Source organism: Lynx rufus, unplaced genomic scaffold (assembly GCF_022079265.1).
Source record: "Lynx rufus isolate CCGP_SWC_20201006 ecotype Redwood Valley unplaced genomic scaffold, mLynRuf1.p SCAF_6, whole genome shotgun sequence".
Taxonomy (NCBI): domain Eukaryota; kingdom Metazoa; phylum Chordata; class Mammalia; order Carnivora; family Felidae; genus Lynx; species Lynx rufus.
The window spans coordinates 28,624,587-28,644,351 of record NW_025814878.1 but is presented as its reverse complement, the minus strand read 5'-3'; the positions used below and the strand labels follow the sequence as shown (position 1 = coordinate 28,644,351).

The following is a 19,765-nucleotide window of genomic DNA, read 5'->3' as shown; positions in this document are numbered from 1 at the left end:
TATTATGACAGTAGTAGTGAAGACAGAAATTATAGCCATGCAGGTAGGTCTTCATGGTCACCACAGAGCAACCTGGCCTCTCCAAGACTAGAATGACCTTTGGAAATACGAGGTCATTCAGAGCCCACTAAAGCTCTGGGAACTTTATCTTTATCTGGCTGGCTAACTTCTGCTCTCCTCTACCTTATGATTTCTATTTATGCATAGTTTCTAATGCCTAATAGCTAATGAGCCTGCACTCTACCTGGTTCCCTTTGTGAATCGTTTAGTTTTTATAATACCTATCAACTAACTTTATCTTCGGTATTCCCAGCTCATATGGCCAAGTTTAAGAACATGACTGGTCCATTTCATCACTTTTATTCATATGGGAAAGCACTCCCTGCTGACTCATAGGCCACCACTTGCTACTCAATTCAGTCCTTGGATTAAATGCCCTTTCCTAGACCAATCAACTGTGGCCAGGAGGCCAGGTCAAATGGAAAGAACATTCTAGAACCAGGCGCTAAGGGTATCAGGAGCTATCATCACAGACATGTTCTGAAGTCTGGCAGGTGCCTTCTAATATGATTAGTTATAAGGCTTCTGGATTTAGGCTTTAAATGAGTTAGTGTATTATGAAAAATCGTAAATTATCTTTTTCCTTTGAATTTACAAGGCAGTCTACCATTCCATATTATTCTACTTTTTAAGATATGTCTGTCATATTTCTATCTTTACTTTTGTATCGAAACAAAATGATAATAAATATTCACATCTATCCAGAAGCTCTTTCTATATTATCTCCTTAGGATATTGAGAATGTGATACACATTATAATCCCTTCCTTACCTGATGAGTAATATACCCTTTTGCTTTCACCCTCAGCATTTCAATTACACTTTATCATCACAAGCCCCGTGTTAAGGATGTATGCAGATGTATCACAGTAAAGATAACCAGGATTCAAATGAGAGCCCCTAATAAACATTTCAGTATTATCTAGAACGCTAACAAGAACATCAAACTCAGCTCTTACAAATATCAGTCATAAGAATCTTGGCCAAATCAATGTTAACGTCATTTTTATACTTGGGAAAACATGGAGCACACAATTATGTAGGCTAAAAAAAATCAATAACTTGACTCATACTTAAAATTAAGATAATACATTAAAAAGATGATTTCAGGTATTATTCATTTAGAACATTTCTATGGAAAGATTCAATTTTACCTCAAGACTTGTGACCAATGGCACACGTTACAACATGGAGGGCTGGTGTCAGAAAAGCAGTTTGTGGCCATGAAGCATATCAAAACTAGCCATTAGGGAATGGAACTTATGACCTTTGTCTCATTAGTACTAGGCTTAAACCAACGGAATGAGCTATAAACTGATAACATTCTGATACCTAGAGGATGGATGGGATTTTCACTCCTTAAAATTCCTTTTTTGGTTCCATATTATTTGTGCCAAAATACGACAATGTTCCTGTTCTGTGGGAACGATGGGGAAAGGACATGGCTTTCAAACCATGGCTTTCAAAGAGGCCTCAGAATTCAATTACTCTGTTTTCTTTGTCTAACTAGTGACAGAACTGAAGCCCTGACTCGTGAGGTGACCTGCCTAATGGTTCCCAGTAGGCGGTGGTAGAACTGGATTAGAACACAAATCTCTTGGACTTGACTCCAATTTCAATTTGTGAGGGATTGGCCCATGGAGGAGGTGATCCTTGACCTGTTCCAGGACAGGAAGAGTGAGTCCTATCAATGCAGACAAGCTTAGTGTTAGGAAAAGGGAGTTTAGGTTTTTAAATAAAAGTTTACACAGAGTAGAGGTAACAGAATAGAGTACAGTGAGAGAGGTTTTAAATGACCTCACTGGGCGGTAGTGAGAAGCTTCAAAAACTCTCTGAAGAACGAATGCAGTGATTTATTTAAAATATTTTCTCTGTTGGGGAGCCTGGGTGGCTCAGTCGGTTAAGCAGCTGACTTCGGCTCAGGTCATGATCTCGTGGTCCGTGAGTTCGAGCCCCGCGTCGGGCTCTGTGCTGACAGCTCAGAGCCTGAAGCCTGTTTCAGATTCTGTGTCTCCCTCTCTCTGACCCTCCCCCATTCATGCTCTGTCTCTCCCTGTCTCAAAAATAAATTAAAAATAATAATAATAAAACATTTTTAATATTTTCTATGTCAAATAACTTTAGCTTCAGAATATTTAGGAATGGAGCACCCTGAAGTCATTTTGGGGGAATAAGCCTGTGTTTAGATAAATCAATACAAAGAATACTAAAGGACTGAGCTAATACTTTAGTTTGAGGTGTGAAGGAAATTGAAATCTCATCGGAAGGATGGATTTGGTTTGTAGGTGTGAGGGAATAGAGCAGGGTGGTATGGGAAGAGGGGAATGGTGGAGGATGATGACATTAAGTGAAACTGGAAAGAAAGGATTCATCATGAATTATTCGCCAGTAGCTGAATGGTGGAAGGTGAAGGAACAGCAAAGAAGCTTCTACTAGTATATTACCATTTAGGGAGCAGATGGAGAGAGGTCCTTTAAATAGTACCAGTGTATACGAAGAATACCACAGTTATCTAGATTCTAATACTGCATTCTGCCTGTATCTCAGGTGGTGGCACTAAAGGATTCTTTGTAGAAAAATGTGGTAGCAGTCTTATTTTTACATGTGAGTACCTTCAAAATATCTCCTACCCTGAACTACATCTTGGGAACAACTGAGATGAAATCTTTGAGGTTTTACTGATGATCTCTGGAGGAGAAAAGCAATATATTGCAGAAAGCCTCAACTCATCTTTATTTTTGTTAGTGAACCTCAGTAAGTGCACAGGTCCCAGGCAAGCCTTGCTCTCTATGTTTATTATTATTATTATTATTATTTTTGAGGGGGGTGGCACACAGAGGGAGACAGAGGATCTCCTAAGCAGGCTTTGTGCTGACAGCAGACAACCTGATGCGGGGCTCGAACTCACGAGCCCCGAGACCATGACCTGAGCTGAAGTCAGAGGCTTCACCACCTGAGCCATGCAGGCACTCCCAAGCCTAGCTCTCTAAGCCTTCAGGCTCCTCTTCTTGGATCATTTTCCCAGAGGAAAAGTGGAACCACACAGCAAGGATGGTTGTCCTTCAAGCATCAGCTTAGCTATGACTTTTCCTGGAAAGCCGGTCCTTATTGCCACAGGTGCTCCTCAAACGTACTTGCTCCGCATACCTTACTACAACACACCGTACTAGAATGCAATGCCCAGCTTGCCAGACATCTCTCTTGCCAGACTGAATTCCTTGTGGCCTAGTTTTTGTCTGCTGTTATTCCCTAGCACCTTGCAGACTGCTTAGCACAGGTAGGCCATTAAGATAAATTTACACACTGATGAACCATCATCTCTGAAAATATATGTGAAACAGAAATATCATCCAAAACTTATCCAGAGAAAATAAATTGAAAATGGGGTTTTTACAAAGAAAAATCTCAAATTTAAGATTTCTATTTATTTTATTATTATTATTATTTATTTATTTATTTTTTTTTTTGTGGTCTTAGTTTTGCACATAGTTCATGGCCTTTTTTTCCTGCTCCTCCTATAGTCTGCCTTTGGCCATTTCACTGCTTATTATTCAAGGGCTAGGGAGAAACGGAGAGAAGCTGAAATTCAGATCAGTTAATTAGGCTGTTTGGGAGCAGCCCTGAAAAGGGTTGGATGTGGTGGGTGGAATCAATAGTTAACTGGCGGTCTGAGATTATCTATAGCTCTCACTAACCCAGCCCGCTGCACTTCACACCCCTAAACCAAGGACTGCCCAACGGATGAAGCATATTTTCTAAGCTCATTTTCACTTCCTGGGTTTGTTCCTTTGTTCTTGAGTACATGGCAAGCCACATGTCCTGATTTTCAGTTTGGAGAATTTAGTCACTCTACCAACGGAAGAAACTGTGGGGTGGTCAGTTTCTCTAGGGTAATTTCATGGTCCTAAAGAAAGAAATTAACAGTTTATTTTCTGAAACTGGTTCAAGGAACATTCCTGAAGTAAGAAAATTCAATCAAGAAATAATATTACTTACATTTTGAGGAAGGATTTTTAATACAGCATTTCCATCTGTGATATATTTAAATTCTAGGCCTCAGGCAGCAATTTTGGGGAAAGGCCTCCTTTACCTTTTACGAGATGCAAAATAAATAGTCCACTCTGAGGGGTGGAGCCTTTCCCTCACTTTCCCACCCGTGAAAAATGTAAGACTTGCCTCTGCCATTCTTGAAATCACACGTGCTACTCTTCCCCCCCCCCCAAACCGCAAACTGTTATTGACATGAAAATGGCTATCACAACTTCAATTACTCAAATTGTTTTGCAATACTTGTGTCTGGTAGAAGAGGGGCATGGTGAGCTGGCCGAAAGGAGGCCTGCAGTCAATAAGTGGAAGGCCGTCAATACTGAAAAACAATACTCTCCCTTGATCTAGTTTTGACGCCTTAACAAAGACAGGTTTTGCTATTTAGGACGACTCAGCCATCTTGACGACGACGGGGTATGCGAAGAGGGTAAGTCCTCCATGGGTTTATTGCCAGGGTAGGGTAACACTGCCTTCTAAGTTGATGAACCAATTCCAAGATCTTTCACAACAGAGGCCTAACATGTTGAAGCTATCAATAAAGACCAGCACTTCAGGAACCGAAAGATCAAGCAAGTTTTGCACACACACACTTTCCTATGCATGCTTCCAGTCCCCAAATAGGGGGAGGTTCCACCGCGTAAAAGCTTCAAACTTTATTTCTTATTTTTCATGACCTGTAGCATGCATGTAAGCCTTTGGGTAGTGTTTGTGTAAGACTAAGGCCCACTCTTTAATGGCCGAATGAATACATGTACAGTGCGTGCTGGATTAGCTGCTCTGAGAATTGCCTTCAAAAAAAAAAAAAAAAGTAAAGTGAAAAATAGACAAAGAAATCTATAACCTGAGCAGTCTTTCATATTTGCTTTGACTGCTCCTGAACCAGCTCTGAGCCGGGGACAAGGATATTGAAAAGATGCACCTGAAACAGTATCTGCGGGCAGCTGCATTTGCCAACCGGCTTTATTGCTGCTTTCCAGCGGCGAAGGCGCAGCAGCAGTAACAGGGAAGCCAGAGCGAGCCTCCCCGGCAGCGGCGGCGGCGGCGGCGGCGGCGGCACCAGCGCAGTTTCCCCTCTCCCCAGCCCTGACTCTACGCGCACATGCGCACTGCGCCCGCAGCCCTGGACCATTTGTCAGGACTACTCGTGAGACGGAGAAAAAAAAAAAGAGAAAATTTGGGGGTAAGAAGCGGTTGATCGGATCTAATCTCTAATTAATCAGAAGATTTGTCCGTGCCAAAGCCATTCATTTATTTTTCTGGGTGCGGATGAAAGTTAAGAGACCTATAGAGAGAAGGAAGCGCACCCTCGTCTTGTGAAACAGATCAGGGGAGGGGAAAGGACAGAAGGGGTTTCTCCCCCACTTCTCTGCGCCTCTGGGAAAGAGGAGAAAACTTAATCCCGGGGAAAAAAGTGGGCAAGTGACTCGGAAACGGCTGGAGGGGGAGTCTCTGGGCATCTCACTCTCAAGTAGTGAGTGCGAGTGTGAAAGAGGAACAAAAGAGAGAGAAAAGAGAAAGGAAAAAATGGGGGGAGGAGAGACTTGTATTTTTTTCTTTGCGCGCACACGGGGAAGGGTGTGGGGGGCCGTGCGGAAGGGAGCCGGGGCGAGGCGGCCGCGTCGGGCTCTCGCCGGCGCGCAGGCGGCGGGATGCGTGTGGGCCCCCTCCCCCGCGCCCCCCGAGCTTGTCACTTTGGTCGCTTTCATGACACCGGGCGCGGGGTGGGGGAGCGCGGCGGCGCCGGGCTCCGCCGGGGTGCGTGCCCGAGTGGGCGCCGCGGAGCTGCAGCCCCGGGCGGCGAGCGCGGCCGCCGAGGCTGGGGCGGGAGAAGGGGGGGGAGGCTGCCGGCTGGGGGGGGGGCGGCGCGGGGGCGGCCGGGGCGGCGGATCGGTGCGGCGGGAGGCGCGAGCCCCGCGCGCCGCCCCTGCGGCCCCCTCCGCCCGTGTGGCCTTTGTGCCGGGCGCGCACCGGAGAGCGAGCGAGTGAGCGAGCGAGCGCGAGAAGTACAAGTACGGGAGACCGAGGCAGTGGGAAAAGAGGCCGGGCCACTTTCTCCCCGCTCGGGCTGCGGAGAATGGACTGGTTGAATGTGCAGGCGCGTCTCCCCGGCGTGTGCAGTGTGTGTGCGCGGCGGAAAGGCCTCCCCGACTCCCACCGCGCACACGCACACTCACACGCACGCACACACTCGCGGACCCGCGGCGGGGCTCGGCGGCCGAGAGTTTGCGTTTTCTTCCTCGCCGCCTCCCCCTTCCCGACCGACTGTGTGAGAATTTCATATAGATCAGCTCCAATTTCCGCCATTTTGGGAAAGTTGCACAAAAATAAACCCTCCGGTTTATTTCTGCCCGAGGCAGGAAAGTGCTTCGGGAAGCAAGGCGGCGCGGGCCCGCCGCGGCCGTCCGCGCGGGGGAGGGCGCGGGCCGCGGGCCGGGCCGGGAGCCCGCGCCGTCGCGGCGTTCGCCCCGCTCCGTGCCGAGCCGCGCCGGCCGGGGTGCGGACGCGGGCGTGTGTCGGGAGGCGGCGGCGGTAGCGGCGGGCGGCGGCGGCCGCGCCGGGGCGGGGTGGGGGGAGGCGCGGGGCTGCTTTTCCTGCAACTTGTTTACGCCGCCCTTATATTGGGGGGACACGGAGGGGTCCGGGGCGGGCCGCCGCCCGCCTCGCGCCGCGTGCGTGTGCCGTTCCGGAATAATGGGTTTTGCACACTCGCGTCCTGGGCCCGGCGGGCCGTCCTCGCGCCGCGGCGGCCGGGCGGGGGGGAAGTAGAGGCCGGCGGGGGTGGGGATCGGGAAGCGCAGGAGCCGAGGCATCCGCCGCGCGCCCCGCGAGCTGGTGTGTGGTGGGGGGGGGGGGAAGGAGAGGGAGGAAAACTTGGGAGCCCTGGAGGCGGTTGGGGGGGGGCACGGTGGTACGGGCGGGGGGGAGGACGCAACTTTTGTGCTGGTGGTAAAACTTTAATTACCTTTAAAGAAAAAGGCCTTTTGATTACCTCCTCTCTCCACCCCCCCCCCTTTCTGGTCAAAGCATGGCCCACAGTGCGACCGTGAGAGAAAGTTTAAAAGCAGGCGGTTTCCTCCCCGCCTTCTCCGCGGAGGGGTGGGGGTGTCTGTTTGTCCGTCTGCGCTCGGAGAGAGGTGGGGGTAACGAGCCGCTCTCCGGGGTCGCGAAGACCGTGGCCCTTACCCCACCCTTCCACGGGGAGACGAAGGTAAACGTCGCTTCAGTTTCCCTCCTCCCCGCCTTCCCCCCCCCCCCCGCTTCCTTTTCCTCCCCCTCCCCGCCGATTTTTTGAGGGGACCCAAAAAACGGAGTCTCTTTCCTTATGCAACTTCCTCGGGCGCTGTGAGCACAGCCCTTCCCCCTCCCTTGCATCCCTTGGCCCGCTCCTTTCCCACCTCGGGTCCACCGCCAGAAAAATGCATTATAAATCATGCAAAGTCCACGGAAACAAAAATAGATTTTTTTTTAATTGTTCTAAGTTTAAGTTAAGGGAAACTGAGATGAGAAATAAGATTTTGGGCGGGGGGGGGGGTGGGGGGTGACGGCTGGGGCGAGTGCGTCGAATTTTAATTGTGATTTTCCTGGAGCGTTGTTTGTGATATCTTTATTGGTTTTGGGAGCCCGAGAGTCTCTGTACTGGCAAGTCGGTCGCGTGGATTTTTGCGCAAGTTTTTAGAAAAACACTGACTCGAGTAGAGCATTTCTCCGGAAAGTTTCAAGTGCAGCAAAATAGCGAACATGCAAAACTGGCCAAGGGGAGACCTCTAGTGGTTAAACGCTTCTTTAAGTTCGGAAGGCCGAGAGCAAAGTTTGGCCTTTGCTTGTAGCTACGTAGTCCGTTCAGACGTGGAAGTAATTAGACGACCTGAGCGAGCAGCCAGATGTGTGTGAATGGATGCCGATCAGAAATACAAGGTTTTAGAATCGGAGAGCAGATGAGTTCTGACGACCCAGACCCGGTGACTCGGATCCCTATTTGTTTATATGGGAAAAACACTTAGCTGTTATCTGTGATTTGAGATGGGTCTATAAACTGGGTTAGAAACAATTGTTTGTTTTTATGTATTTATCCTTGCCTTTACCTTTGATCAGCTTTTCATCAGGAGTCACAGCGGGTCGTTTCATTTTGAATATTAATAAAAACGCAAAGTGTTTACAACTCTGAAAAAAATGAAAAAGTCCTTTGGTTGAAATTTGTCTTTTATATAAACTGATCATTTTATTTGCCAGTAAATAGAGTTAAAGGCTGGTATTTAGTTTTTTAACCGTGCAGTTTCATATAGTCACAAAATAAATAGTATCTTTTAGTTCTAGGAGTGTAATTTTGTTTCACTAAGATCTTATTTCAGAATACTTTGTATAAGTTGTGATTTAAATATTTACATATATGGGAAAAAACTGCTTACATAATATCTATTCATTTGCCAATGTGTGTTGTGCAAAGTAACTTCAATTTTAAGCGTAAAGGCACTGAGAGAAATTAAAGTTGAATTAAATGATCTCTGTAACTTTCACCTGTGGGCGGTACAGTGGGGGGAAACTTTAGTTTAGCAATTTAGGATAAGGGTATAATATGAATGATAAAACCCAGTTCATCTCATCCAGAACTATTTTGTTTTTAGTATACTGAATGGTATTGTGTGCAATTATGCAATAAGTCAGCGATTCAAAAATTCAACGTATTAATTGTGGATGTGAAGTCTTCTTTTTTTACGACAGTGCATTGATTTTACTTTTCGTCTCTTTAAATTAATGCTGGACCTTTAGGAGAAGTCTTGGGGGTGGACAGCAATCCCAAAGACCACCAGACAGTTATTTCTTCACTGCCACTAGGTAAGATTTGCTTGTTAAACAAATTGCTTGGTATACTTGGCAGCTGTTAAAAGCTGCAGTTGCGGGTCAGGAAGGAGAACGTGGAACAGGGTTGGCAGGAAGATATCATTTTGTGGGTGCTGCTTTGAATGCATGAAAGTCTTGACATTAAGTGTGATGAGGCTCAAATAAAACATTACGAAAAGTTGAGATTGTCCTGGATAATTTTTGGACAGGCCCTTTTACTAGACTCTTAATTTGCATCTCAATTGTACCTGTTTTCTACGGCAAGTAAATAGTTTTATTCTTTGGAATTGAAAAAATGGGAAAACTAGAAGCAAGCACTTGTAATTTAATGTAACTGTTATCACACGGTGACACGGAAGATTCTGGAACTTGTTAAAATTTTGTCGGTGAAATTTACAGTGAGAGCTTTGGGGCATTTAAGTAATTTAACTTCGGTGGCTCAAATCCAACATGGGCCGACTTGTGCCAGATGTCACGTCAAAGGTTTGTAGTGACTTTCCAGCATGTTAGCACAGACGTGTGAACTTTTGGACATACCTCTGCAAAGAATATAGCTGTTGTCTAATAAATAAGATCTCTTTGGTAATTTTGGAGGGTGCTGGTTTGTCTCCAGTCATGCAGGGCCTGTTTTCAGGACAAAGGTTGTCCTCAGGCAAAAGGGTCAGTCCTCGTAAATAAAGCATCAAAGTATGTCCGTGCTACTCTACTGCTTTCTTCTATTTATACTCTTTTTTTTTTTTTATTTTAATTGTAGATAGAGCACGTGCAAGCGGGGGGAGGGGGGCAGAGGGAGAGAAAGAGGGAGAGAGAGAATCTTAAGTAGGATCCATGCTCAGTGCCGAGCCGACGTGGGGCTCTATCTCAAGACCGTGGGACCATGACCTGAGCTGCAACTGAGAGTCAGATGCTCAACCGACTGAGTTACCCGGATGCCCCTGTTTCTACTTTTTGTTTTCTTTCCTCCTTTTAATTTTTTCCTTTCCTTTTTTTTTTTTGCTTCTTTTCCTTCTGTTTCTCTATCTTAAGTAATAAAGGAGTCACTGATTCTTGTGTGGCAAAAACAGCACAGAAGCAGTTAGCCTTACTTTTTATGAGTAGGACTAATAACCCTCATTGGACTGCCTTATAACCAGGATAGGCATGATCTAGATGTCAAAACGGAATAATTACTGATGTAAAAATGATCATTAACAGGAATTTATTGTCATTTTCTGCTTGTGGATAGTCTTGAACGGCGTAATTAGCAAAACAAGTAGTTGGGGTCCATGTATATGATGCAGTAGAGACAGCGAGGCAGGAACAACCCCAAGAAGATCATGTAGACAGAAGTAGAGAGTAGGCAGAGTAAAAGGTGATTCCTAGGATGGTGAGTTCAGGCATGCTGAGTGGAAGACAGTGACAGTTTTTCTTCATTTGGGGAGTCATTGTGGCTGTGGATAGAGCGGTAGAGTGGGAATCCGAAGACGAGTTAGCCTCTAAATGTATCACGTGGTGTAAGTCACTTTACCTCTTCCAGCCTAGATTTCCCCATCTGGAAAATGGGAGCAGGAGTGCTTGTCTTGCTTTCTTTGTTGAAAGGATAAAATAAAATAAGGGTTTGAGAACTACACAGAGTTATTCAAATGTTTGGTAGTCGTATTACCATTTTACCTTAGTCAGGCTTTGTGAAGGGCAGGAAGGAGGTTGTCAAGGGCAGAACAGAGTGATTTAATTCCTAGCTAAAATTATTAGGTTAGTTGCTGGTGTATGTATTATATGGACTTGTCACAGTATTTCCAGGGGATATTTCTTTTCTTTAGGAAAAAGGTAGTTTATCTTTAATAGCGTCGGCTCATTTCAGGAAGGGACCGTGTTTTAATATGGTGCTGAATATAAACTGAAATTTATTTATCCCAACCTAGTCATTTAATAGGTAGGAGTAAGTGAAATAAATCAAATTTAAAATGATGCCTAATTGTGGAAATGGGAGGGTGGTGATAGTAGAAGGGTTGGTGTGAAGGGAATTCGTGTGCTGTAATTAATATTTTAGTTGCATGAATCTACTGGGAAATGGAGATGAGAAAATAGGTAACTGGGGTAGGGAGGATTTACATGCTAGAGGTGGGAAAATGGGTCCTGCACGTGACTGTGGATTTAGGGAAAGGTCCTCACAGGGCTTCCCTTTACCCCACTTATGTTTTCCAGACCCCTTTGCCACTTTATTCTAATTATAACCAACTATTACCTAGATAGGAAAAAAAAAGTCACAACTACTCTCTGTCATTATTCTAAACTCACTGATAGTGAACTTGACAAACCCTGACAAGTTTTTGTTGGTTGTAGTTCATCTTTCTTCTCTTGTAGACTCTCCAATCAATGTTCTAAGAATTCAAAAACAATACTGTTGGAGAGAAGAAATAGGTGTCCTGTTGAATTAGTCCTTGAATAATTGAGGATTGATTCTTGAATAATTTCCACTGGTTTGTTTGGTAGTTTATTTCCAAGAAATATATATTTCAACCAAGGTTCTTTGTAGCAGATAGGGTTAGGATGGGAAATTTTTAATAGAATTTGCTTCATGTGGTGTGGGACAAGTGTACCCTTGGAGTCCTAAGGGTGGGTATCCTTAGTGATCCCTCTTGCAGTGTTTCTACTAGTTAACCAATTTTTAGTGAGCTCTTAAAGTGCTGAACACCAAAAGACTAGGTCTTTGCCCATGAGTTCCCTAGATCCTAACCCCAAGGACTGGGCTTAATTCTAAGCTCTGTTAATGAGAGTATAGCAGCTGCACTTGGTACCAGTAGGAAAAAACAAGGGACCCAGCACTCTTGGGAACCAGCGAGTCTGGAAACAAGATTCCTGGGTTTACTGATGCAGGACAGTGCCATATAATTGTATATACATGGCACAATATAGCTCATCCTTTCTTGAGTGAGATCCTTTAAAGTGACAAAGCATGGAAGAGACTGTCTGCTCCAGTATGTTTGTATCCTTTTCATGCATATTAGGCTGATCGCCTTTGTTATTTCCTACTGAAATTCAGGGCATCCGTAGAAGATATATTTTGTAAAGGACTTCATTACCCAGTGGGAATATTTTCAGGTTTTTTTTTTTGTTTTTTTTTACTAAGGTAAATTATTTCACTGACACTTGAGGATATGAGTAAATAGTGGCAGACTATGAACTAGTTTGTACTGATTGTAGCAATAGCTATGCAACAAGGGGAGGAAAGCAAAACACCAGGAAAGGTACCCTTGCAATGTAACTGAGTCGGATTGATGAAGTCAAATCGAGAAAGACGTTTAAAAACTCCGCATTTACGAGACAGGGTGCTTGGGGGGAAAGAACAAGGATGTTTCAGAAGAACTTAAGCGAAATTGGTCGATCTTGGCTGAGAGAACTTCTTGCGAGTCTTGGTTTCTTCCTCAGAAGTGGACCTAGAATTGGTGACTTGAACCGTGATTGGAAGAATTACTTGTGTATTATACATAGTAGCAAAATGCTTACTTTATTATTATTTCTGTAAGGGTTCTGTGTCCGTCAACTAATATTTATTGAGCACCTATTTTTTAGAAGACTCAGGTAGGGAGTGCTTCACATAATCAACACGTAGAACAGAGTTGAATGAACGAAGGGTTAGGGCTCCAAAGAAAGCAGCAGTCCTTGGCCTCAGCGTGTTCATAAATCTGGTTGAGGGGAGAACCCACACACATACAGTGATGAACAAAACAAAGCTGTGGTTGAGTGCTTGGGAAAGGTCGAGGTGAATGTGGTAAGTACTGTGGTAGTACCACTGGGTGTAGTGTCCAACCTGTTGCTAAGGGAAGGACCTGGGAGGGAGGGTGTTGTCTGCAAAACAGTGTCAAGTGTTGGTATGTTAGGTGTAATTGTATGTTGAGTGCCTTCTGAATGTCAAGCATTGAACTGGGCACTTTATGTATTTATTTATTTTTTTTTTTTTTAATTTTTTTTTTCAACGTTTATTTATTTTTGGGACAGAGAGAGACAGAGCATGAACAGGGGAGGGGCAGAGAGAGAGGGAGACACAGAATCGGAAACAGGCTCCAGGCTCCGAGCCATCAGCCCAGAGCCCGACGCGGGGCTTGAACTCACGGACCGCGAGATCGTGACCTGGCTGAAGTCGGACGCTTAACCGACTGCGCCACCCAGACGCCCCCTGGGCACTTTTTATATTCATTCGTTCATGCATCCATCCATTCATGCATCCAACAAATACTGAGTGCCTTCTGTCTGCCCAGGTACTGCTCTAGGCACTGAGTACTGTCTAATATTTTCACAAACTTTGAGCATTTGGTATCATTATTTCACTTTTGGAGCAATCTGGTGCTCAGAGATATTTAGTAACTTGTCTAAGTTCATAACATGCAGTTTGAAAGGGGTGGAGCCGTGGAAAATGATACTGGTTTATGATTGTTTTGTTAAGGTTTCCAATTTTCAAAAAAGCAATTCTTTGAATAGTTTTAAGAAAACACGTTTCCAGATTAATGTATCTGCTCTTACACATTTGTTTACTAAGATAAGCCATAGCAAACAGGTATCACAATAAATAATGGGGAGAGAACTCTATCTCTTTCCTTTTCCCTTTTTTTTTTCTTTTTTAAACCAAGCATTGAGAAAAAGACCAATTATTGAGTTGTACTGAAAAGAACACCTTGGCCTAGCTCATGGCCTTGAAATGATCACAAACTGTTAAGAAAACATAACTCAGATTAGGTTGAGAATTACTGGGCTTATTTATAAAGAGGTTCACTTGTTCTTTGTAGGAAGAGATGGGATGAGGCAGCAGGGTTAGTTCTGAAAAAAATGTAGATCAATCAGTCAGTAGAATGGGACCTACGTTTTTTAAAGTGAACTTGAAAGATGATGGGATTTACTCAGAAGGCAGGATTGTAGAAGGAAGGAAGAAAATTTAATTGAGGGAGAGAGAAATTGGTGGTGAGAAACTTGGGGCAGGGCTGAATGTAGCGTACTGGAATCAAAATTAAAAAAAAAAAAAACAGGAAATATGACTAATAATATATTCAACAACAGTGCTATGGTTACTGTTCTACTCCTTAACCAGAAGAGTATGCTCATGTTTGCCAAATGAAGTGAAGAGTCTCTGTTTATTCATTGGCTAGTTCTGTGTTGCAACGGGAGTCAGATAGTATCTCCAGTGTGTGAGTTACGGTCCGTCAGGCAGAGCTTTAGTCTGACTTAGAAGGCTACCCCTGCATGCATTCATGAAGGGGTAATGGACTGCTTCTCCTCTAAGGAAGCTCTATCACCCTTTAAATTTTTTTAAATTTGTTTTTTTTTAATGTTTATTTTTGAGACAGAGAGAGACAGAGCATGAATGGGGGAGGGTCAGAGAGAGAGGGAGACACAGAATCCCAAGCAGGCTCCAGGCTCTGAGCTGTCAGCACAGAGCCCAACGTGGGGCTCGAACTCACAGACCGTGAGATCATGACCTGAGCCGAAGTCAGAAGCTCAACCGACTGAGCCACCCAGGTGCCCCCACCCTTTAAATTTTTTTGAGCATTTACTACATGCCAGGCTGTTTTAAGATTGGACAGTAGGTTTACGTTATGTGTAATTTTGCAGAATTAAACTACTTCGGTAGGAGAACATTTTGAGTAGGATTGTTCAGGCACCAAAATCATTCGATCATTTCCCCCCCCATCTGTTACACTGACTGAACCCTGAACTCTGAATTGAAATTCCTAAGAGGTCAGTCTGGTCAGGTGGTTGAGATCCACTTTGTGTTCCTGTTAGCTAGATTTGAGGCCTAGCTGTTTAGTCTGTTGATAAGGAGTTTAGCTACCAATGGTTATCAACATAAACCTGTAGACTTGACTTCTGTGAAAGAAATAAAATCTGGTCACAGCTACTTTATTAGATACAAAAGAGAAATCAAGTGTAAATCTTAATTTTAGCTCTGTGTTCTATAAAAAATACGAAGCAGAGTAAGAAAAAAGAAGGTACTACTTTTAGCGTTTAAAAAATTATGAAATGAAATAAGAGAAAAGAACAAGATACTACTTTTAGTTTTTCTTTTTTGAGTTCATGCATATTTTGCATAACCATGGACATATCTGTGTCAGACAGGTTCTTGTTCTTTTTATGCCCTTTGAGTCCCTTTAATGGGTGTAAAATTTGTATTATGACCCTATTAGTGTAGTGATGTTGATGATATGATAGCACTTGTCAGGATGTTTTTGCCTCAAACTGAGATATCTTCTACTCTGTACATTGAAAATGAACTTACCAATGAAAGCATTTGATGAGAGTGTGTTAAATATGCCATAGGCCTGTTAATGTCAGTTTGTGATTTCGTTTTCTATGTACATTTTTTTTTCTTGAAAGGCATTTTTCATTTTCTGTTCCTCCTTTAGAGGAAGTAAGTAGGTTAGGCCACAGAATCTCAAATAATTCATCCTTCTTACAGTAACAAGCGGGAAGGCAGGAAGTTGAGATTTTTGTCAAGTTTGCTTTCAGTGACTACCCCTTTGCATAGAATCTTCATGGCAGAAAAGGTAGCAAATCAGATAAGCCATGGCTGCATTCATAAGGTCTTTCTCATTAAAACATGACCAGGACATACAGGTTTTGAGAAAATATCAGTAAGAAGGAACCATCCTAATAACCAGTTTCACGTTTGAAGGAAGCATAGATCAGGCATCTACTATATAAGGATAGATGTGGGCAGAAGACCCAGATTCTCGAGGATTTGTTCTTGATGGTACAGAGATTTCATTTCTCACATTGAAATGATCTAGAGTTTTGCCTGCCTCAAATCTATGAACTTGGGCCCTGGGGGCAAAATTTCACATCTCTCCACAAAGGATCTCAATTCCAGGATGTGTGCAATTCAGAGTTCTTATCAGGCGGGTGAGTAGGGATATCAAAGCTGGTATCTGTCATGCTTGATTTGAAAGGAAAATTTTTCTTTGTAGCAATATGTGTTTGTTGAGAGATGCTTCAAGTGTGAGTTTAGATTTTTCTCTTATCCTTATTGAATAATCCTGTTTAAGAGGTTTGAATTTAACTTCTTTTGATGTGTTCTCCACTGACACTTAAATAAGGAGAGTTTCTTGGAGCAGTAATGTTACGCTTCTGCCAAAGAGATAAATAAATACTTAGCAGCATAGCTGTTAGTTAGAATTTCACCGGAGAATATGAGATAGATGGACAAATAAAGATCTTTTTTCTGATTTCCCCTGTCCCAAATTTCCACCCACAACTAGTCTGTTGCATTTTCCCCTTCTCTTTTTATTCATTCATTTGATAAATTTCATTGATACCTACAGTGGATATTCATAAGGCATAAGGAAATGAATAAAGCAAGGTCTCTTTCTTCCAAAGCCTCCTCTCAGTAGATCATCATGATACAGTGTAACAAGGATTGTGATTGGGGTATAGATTCTCTCTTCCCAGTCCCAGTCCCACTTCTGGTATGTCACTTAGACGTACTCCAGTACTTGTACAGAGAGAGACTCATTCTAGTCTCCTTTTGGTAGGGGTGGGGGGGTTGGGGAGGTGGGATCCCATCTCTAGTTTTCATCTCTCTTTCTCCTCCCAGCCTTTTGCAGGTCCTGGAACCGCAGTCGATATGTGAGGAAGCTTTTATACTTCCTCGGCAAAAATATCCTTAAGGTTGCCAATGGACTGACTACTCTTGGGTCGTTGTTCGGAGATTATGTTCTTCTTACGTTGTTTGGTTGTTAAAATGTTCTTTCCTTTATAAGAGTGTGGCAGAACTAGTAGCTACTGACCTTGTGTCAGTTTCCCAGATTCATTTGGAAATTGTACATGTCCATGAAATCCAGAGCCTTGCCATTGTTCTTAACCTCCCATTTTACTTTACCTTCACCTCTGGACTCCTGAGAAATCAAGTAGGGCGTGGTGGTGCAAAGGTCTTGGCCCTTGCAGTTATCATTCCTCTGTGCTGGTATGCTTTAGATATTGGGTGAACTGGTACTTGGAGGGAATATGGACACTGGAGAGCAATTTGTTTTCTTTTCTTCAGAAAACCACAGTTCTGTGTATTGAGTGTCTGCCATGTGCAAAACACTCCCAGCATGCATAATTTAATTTAATTTAACTTTATTTTATTTTATTTTTTTAATGTTTGTCTATTTATTTTGCGAGAGAGAGAGCGTGCACAAGCAGAGAGGAAGAGAGGAAGGGAGAGAGAGAATCCCAAGGGGGTTCCGCACTATCAGCGCAGAGCCCTATGCGGGGCTCAGTATCATAAACCACGAGATCATGACCTGAGCTGAAATCAAGCGCCGGACGCTCAACCAGCTGAACCACCCAGCTGTTCCTACTTAGCGTGCATGATTTGGAAAAAAGTTTTTACATCTCTGTAAAGTGGCTCTTCCCATTCCATTTTATAGATGAAGGGGCCGAAGCCTCAGGAGAGGTGAGGTACCCTACCCAGGAATATGCAGTAATTTGTAAATTGTGAAGCCAGGATTCAAACATGGGTACTCTGGCTCCAGAACCCGTGCTTGCCAGCCTAGATTGGCTTCTGTGTTGACTGAAATACAACATACTGGGCACTGTGGTATAGTCTGAGGGACACTGTCTTAGGAGATAAAAGTTTGTTTCTAGGCTGGGTGACTTCAGTTTTCTTGTCTGGAAAATGTAATCAGTCTTAAGAGGTAGTTGTGAGGGTCAGATTGGTGGGTATTCTTGAGATCCTTTAATTTTTTTTTTTAACGTTTTATTTATTTTTGAGACAGAGAGAGACAGAGCATGAATGGGGGAGGGGCAGAGAGAGAGAGAGGGAGACACAGAATCGGAAGCAGACTCCAGGCTCTGAGCCATCAGCCCAGAGCCTGACGCGGGGCTCGAACTCACGGACCGCGAGATCGTGACCTGAGCTGAAGTCGGCTGCTTAACCGACTGGGCCACCCAGGCGCCCCTATTGAGATCCTTTAAAATGACAAAGCATGGAAGAGACCGGCTGTTCCAGTGTGTCTCTGTCCCCTTCATGCACATTAGGCTGATGGCCTTTGTCCGATTACCCCTTTGTAGCCTTGTATTTGTGAGTATGTGCGTTCTCCCCTTGCAGGCTGTGTACACCTGTCTCATGTCACGGAGGTACCGGCCATCGGAGAGTGAATCAGAAAACTGTAGACAGGCCTTAGGAGTCAGAGGCCGTATCTTTCTCAGAATCACTTTCGCCAGCCTCGACTTCAAGGGCTACAAGTCCTGAGGGCATTCCCCCGTCGTAGATACTATGAATCTCAATACTCGGATGCCGGTTGGGAACTAGGTCAGAAGGTGGCATCTGTAGTGGAATCTAACCTAAAGATGAATACATTTTTATCCTGTAAAACACTACCTCCTTTCATGTCATTTCCTGAATTTATTTTCCATAGCTCAGCATTTTCCCAAAGGTCGGACGCAGGGGGTGGGAGGGCTCCATGGAATTCGATGTTCTGTGATAATAGAGTCACAAGGCCAAGTGACTGTGGGACGCTTTGCCGCGCTGCTGCTGAGGTACTCTGTACGACTCCTGGAGACCCTGAGGGGATCCCACATCTCTTCCAACAAAAAACTTGTTATCACAGGGCAGGAATCAATGGTCTCCTAAAAGTTGCGTTTTGAGGGACAGACTGGGGTATGTTGCCCTAGCCTCTCATCAAGTTTTGTTTCAAAGCCTTAGCCTGGCCTGCAGTGTGTAGTCAGACCAGCCTGGTGGCAGGGAGAGCCTGGCCTTCAGGCCCAACCCCCTCTGCTTATGGCGGATCCTTCTCCATCATTTCAGAGGCATTGTTCTGTTAAGAAAGGTAATAGTCACGGAAACAAAAGCAAAAATAAACTATTGGGACTACAAATAAAAAGCTTTTACAAAGAAAGGAAACCATTAACAAAACAAAAAGACATCCTACTGAATGGGAGAAGATGTTTGTAGATGATATATCCAATAAGGGATATCCCAAGTATAGAAAGAATTTCTACAACTCAACAACAAAAAAAATCCCAATCTGGTTAAAACACGGGCAGAGGACTTGACTAGACTTTTTTCCAAAGCGGACATGCAGATGGCCATCAGACAAATGAAATATGCTTGACATCACTAATCATTCAGGAAATGCAAATCAAAACCACAATGAGATAGCACCTCTTACCAGTCAGAATAGCTAGTATAACAAAGACAAGAAGTAGCATGTAGTGTAAAGGGAACCCTCATGCGTCGTTGGTGGGAATGCATTTTGATGCCGCCACTGTGGAAAATAGTAATGGAACTCCTCAAAAAATTAAAAATATGTGTCCAGCAATTCTACCAGGTATTTACCCAAAGAAAACAAAAACACTAATTTGAAAAGATAACATACACCCCTGTGTTTATTGCAGCCTTATTTATAATAGCCACAATACAGAAACAACCCAAGTGTCCATCCATAGATGAATGGATAAAGAAGATGTGGTATATATACGGTGGAATATTACCCGGCCAAAAAAAAAAAAAAAAAAAAGAAAGAATGAGACGTTGCCATTAGTGACAACACGGATGGACCCAGAGCATATAATGCTAAGTAAAACAGGTCAGACAGAGAGACACAAATACCACATGATTTCACTTGTATGTGGAATCTAAAAACAAATGAACAAAAAAACAGTCTTGTACAAATAGAGAGCAGAATGCTGGTTGTCTAAGGGGAGGACAGTGAGGGGATGGGCAAAATAGATGAAAGGCATTAAAAGGTTAAAAAAAAAGCTAGTAGTCTTTTCTGGAGCTATGTAAATATGAGATATTATTATTATTAACAATAAAATACCTACTTTGATGTAGTGATCTTGAATCTTGTGATGCAGATTTTGAGTAA

The 19,765-nt window shown here is 43.7% G+C and overlaps 1 protein-coding gene across 6 annotated transcripts in view; it reads left to right on the top strand.

Annotated features, from left to right (window-relative positions):
* Positions 1–5,203: 5,203 nt before the first annotated feature.
* The window catches only part of L3MBTL3 (L3MBTL histone methyl-lysine binding protein 3), a 127,296-nt gene continuing 112,734 nt past the window's right edge, over positions 5,204–19,765 (top strand). The window contains exons 1-2 of one of the 6 annotated variants that reach the window (XM_047101762.1): positions 5,204–5,286; positions 8,874–8,939. The gene's annotated coding sequence lies outside the window, so the exon portion shown is untranslated. Of the gene's footprint in view, positions 5,287–7,037; positions 7,315–7,659; positions 8,940–19,765 lie in introns of those variants that run through there. The other 5 variants (XM_047101763.1, XM_047101764.1, XM_047101765.1 and 2 more) reach the window with 5 other exon arrangements.